This window comes from Sesamum indicum, linkage group LG2 (genome assembly GCF_000512975.1).
Source record: "Sesamum indicum cultivar Zhongzhi No. 13 linkage group LG2, S_indicum_v1.0, whole genome shotgun sequence".
Lineage (NCBI taxonomy): Eukaryota > Viridiplantae > Streptophyta > Magnoliopsida > Lamiales > Pedaliaceae > Sesamum > Sesamum indicum.
The window spans coordinates 9,642,261-9,646,958 of NC_026146.1; positions in this window are offsets into that span (position 1 = coordinate 9,642,261).

Sequence of the window (4,698 nt, forward strand, 5' to 3'; positions counted from 1 at the left end):
CGGCGGGGCGTCCCCCTCGGCTCGAAGTGTCACCTCGCGCCTCCCCCCACCTTTGTCGCGCTCTCCCCTCCGTAGGAAATGCCGTCGTTCGTCGGTCACTCACAATCACTCTCTCCACCCCATATTTTTCACAAAGTAAAATGCAAAGCAAATGCACCAAATGAAAAGAGAAGCAAAATTTAACTAAGAAAATTACCTTTACTAGCTATGGTGGAGTGAAGTTTGGAAATAGAATGAAGCCAAATGTAAGAAAGAAAAATATATGTAAGTAGGTGGAGGGGGTGCAATTAATAGCCCCCAACCACCCACCCACTCCCATTTATTATTTGTAGTTAGTCTTCTTTGATGTTTACTCTCGCACAAAATATTCTACCAGCAAGTGCATATTCCGTCCGAGAGCGGGGGGCTGTATGATGTACATTTGTAAAAAGCATGTATAAATTATAAGGGCAAAAAAGTAATTGGATGAGTGGAGACACACCATAAGCAAATAGAACCCATCACACCATACAATCTCCCATACTACTATAAATACCAAAATACTAATTTTTTAATTCAAGTTACTATTCATTGACAAGACCCATTTTCTCCTGAAAATTAGACATTTTGCGGAAATTGTATTTCGCCTGGTAAGCACTTCCGTCGTGGTAAAATCCCGATTTCATCCTTTAACAAAAATCCTCAACCACATCAAAGGACAAGCCAGCTCGTCCGCGTCGAATCGAACTCCCGTCAAGAAGGTTAACTGAGCCATGAAAGCTTTCAGTGTGTTCTGTTGGAGGTTTATGAGGAAAGGGTTTCAACAAGGAGGTTGTGTGAGGTACACAACTAAAAGAGGCACCCCCCTTTTAATTTAGTCATAACATTTCAGAACTTTCTCAAACACACCTCAAATAAGCTAAATTGTCCCTTTCCTAGCTAGCTAGATAGGCTAAGCCTCAAACATATTCATCTGGCTCTCAGCATCTCTCATCATCCCCCATCGTCAAAGTCTGAGCTGTAGCTGCATCGCAGCTGCTAGGAACCTGATGGTTTGACCCGATTTTAGTATCTCCATTAGCATTACTCCAGTTTTCATTTTCAAAAAATCAGCACACTCAACTAGAGCCTCCAGCACTAACTTGAGCTGATCCACAAGCAACTCCATGCTATGCCCTACCCCGTTCCTCAGCCGGCCCCCATGCCTCAACAATTCCAGCATCGGTGGAGTTGTCTGCAATGCCAGAATTACAAGTTGGAACATTAAGTATAAATAGTTGGGATTTGCAATGAGTTTCTATCAAGATTCTTGAAACACCTCTATCTTATTACTTATTATTTAAGTACAATCAAGAATATATAAAATCTAAAAACGACACAAAAATTTATATAGTTCAGGTCGGGTCATATTTGTAGAATTTACCAACATACCTCACATTACCCTGGCCTCCAAATTTATGGTTATGTAAGGGAAGGAAGTAATAATTATTACCATGACTTCTTGGACCTTATCAAACTCATCTGTGATTTCTTTCTCCTCCTCCTTGATTTCCGTCATCAATGTGTTTATCCTCCAACACTGTTCCTCGCTCAAGTCCAAGACATTGTTGATCACAAGCCGGTATGCTAATCCAGGCCTAAATCCGCCCATCCAGAGATAGGCTCTCTCAAATGAGATAAACCAAGTAGGCATAAGCACTAGGAACACATTGTCTCCAATCATTCTTGAATTAGCTTCAAAGTACTGGCGATAGTGCCTAATGACTCGGTCGATAAGGTCCTTGCATTAGGCCTCGTTCACCTCATTGTCACAGCCGTGCATGGGAAGCTTTATATTATATTCTGTAGATATACATATATATATGTGTGTGTGTGTGTAGATATTAATGTACGTATAACTTAAAAGATTGTGGACTTTTCCTTGGGACTGATGTTATCTGTTGCCAATATTTTCTCATTCCGTCGTAACTTATTTAACTTTCACACTTTAGTATGTCTGTAAATACTTTTCATTGTGTATAAGACTGTAGGCCACTACTTAGAATTGTCATATAAGGCAGAGAATGTTTGTTCGTTACTATTGTAGGTTGTCCTTTTTGGTCTTATATGATTGTCTGGGTTCCATATGTTTTGTGGACCACCTGCACGTATTAACCGTACTGTCTGTACTAATGTATAAATTATGTTAATTAATGAATGTACGGATGGTTTTATGTATGTACTCAAATTTTATTTACGTGTACTTTGCAATTTCCATTTCTATACTCTTACAAAATAATTTTTTGAATGTGTAATTTGCACTCTCCACTTCCGTATTGTTTTCCATAAAAGTCTCCACCAAATACGTAGTAACTCAATATGTGAAGGGGGATATTAACTTTTTTCCTTTATTGTAGGAATGTAAAATGAATCTGTAATTAATTACAACATGGACTTCATATACAAGGTTACTGCATTATCAATAATCTGATTTTATGTATCCACACTTAACCGTACAGTACGAACACATTTGATTACAACGGCACTATCTGTTGATTTCCAATGCAGTCTTAAGTACACAGTTAATTATGGAAATGTGCCATTTATTTTGTCATCCAACCCGCCTCCAATACCCACTCATATAAAAGGCATGTCTCCTGCCTTTTCCTGAAAAGTCCATCCATCTCTTCACAAACCCTATTCACCTTCTTCCTCCATTCTTTTTCTTCACCCACCAGCGTACGCTGCTAACGTCTCCATATGTTTCGCTGCAAGTATTCCATGGGTCAAGCGCAGTATTTTTATACCCCCATCTGGACCAAGGAAGTCGACAACGCGTTCTGCACCTACCTTCACATCCATGCGCTCATGGGCAGTCCACAGTCCAACCCATTACGCCTCGATAACTATGCGTTCAGAAACTTTGCGAATTTGGTGAAGGAGTATGCCGGCCTGGTCTTACGATTTTTTCAGATCCAGACTGAGCCCTCTGCGTTTGCGATACGGCACTTTCGGTAAACTGCTTCACGAAACTAACATAAGATGGAACGAAGAGGCAAACAGGATATCCGGTACAAAAGAAGATTGGCGCCGGATCATACGGGTATGAGTTTCTCCATATGCTTTCTAAACCTGCTGTTTGTTAGGCAGTTGTACATTCCGCCATACAAATCACTATATTCTGCAGGAAAAAACCCTTCGCCAAGGCTTATTACTACTTTGATGAGCCGAAATGGGATCAGCTACGGGAGATTTTCGGTGGATGCGAATTTGCGCCTTTCACAGAAGGAAGTACATAGCACAGCATAGCTTAATAAATGATGCAGAAACAATGGTAGAGAGGAGGTGAAGGGTTTCAGACGAACTCACCATCAGATCCCGTATTAATCCCAAGCTAACTGTAGAGAAGATGACAGAATACGACAGATGGTGGAGTGAACAGTGCGGAAGGCAACTCCGATCCAGATTCTTTGCCCCAAAAAAGGAGAAAAAATAAAGATTAAGGATAGCAGAAAAATAAAATAATTTACCATAAAAAATGAGATTCGAACAAAAACCATGGACGACACAAAGATTGAAAAGCCAAAAAAATAGATACACAGACAAGTTGTCAGCCACATTCAAGTCACCCGACCGAAAGAACCCATATTACCGGTAAGAACACAGTGTGGATGCAGAAGGACTCTTGTAGAGGGAAGTTTTAAAATGATGTAGAAGGCGTTAGTGGGAAATGAAAAGTGATAGAGAATTAAAGTCGGTAGGTGGACCTGTGCAATTTCATCATTTCCGGTAGAAAATTGAGGATACAAATGTAAAATTGGCAGGTGCAGAAAAGTGGGATAACTCAACAAGATTCAAATCCCACCCCCTAGTCCGGATCCATATCAGGCGTTTTATCCAGCCAAGTACCGGGCTTTTGTCGTGAATATTGGGCTATGCTGTTTGAAAGTAAACGGTGGGCTAACCCTGATTAAGGTGGAAGTCCTTTTTATTCTACGTTAGTAAACACGGCCCCTTCTTACATTCACAAAAATAAATATGGATCCTTCTTATAATTAATTAAATATTATTAATAAATGTAAAAAATTATGATAAATGGTAATTATCTACGACCATGCAACAACTATTAGCTATTATTTTATAAATTAGATCAAAATATTAACCATAACTAAAAAAATCATTGCAAATGTATTTACCATAAAATTTAAGATTTTTTGTATCAATTTTGTTTGTTCGAAAAACATAATTTGAATTTTCTATAATTTTTAAATCGTAATTATTTATAGTATAAGAACAATTCGTTTCTTCGGAGTAATTTTCACTAAAAAGAATCCCCAACAAAATTCTAATGGTGTAATCTTGCGTGATAGAACAATAAAAAATAATTATATCATAAGTATATTATATTAATTACGTAATTCATCTTTTTTAATTATATATTAATTATATGATAATGATATATATATATCATATAATTAATTTAAATATACCAAAATGAATTACTGTAAACTAAACATTTTTATCTAAAAACAAAATGAAAAAACATTAAAGATTTATTTTTACAATAATATAAATATTAATAAAAAAACCAGTCGCAATCAACGTCGGCAATAAGCTTTCTCCACATGTTTCTCATTAAGTAGTAGTACTCTTCTTGTTGTCTTTCGAGGAAAGAGTAAAATTAAATGGGAAAGAATAGGGAAAATTTGAAGGCATGTGATGGGCTGAGGATGGCCAGTT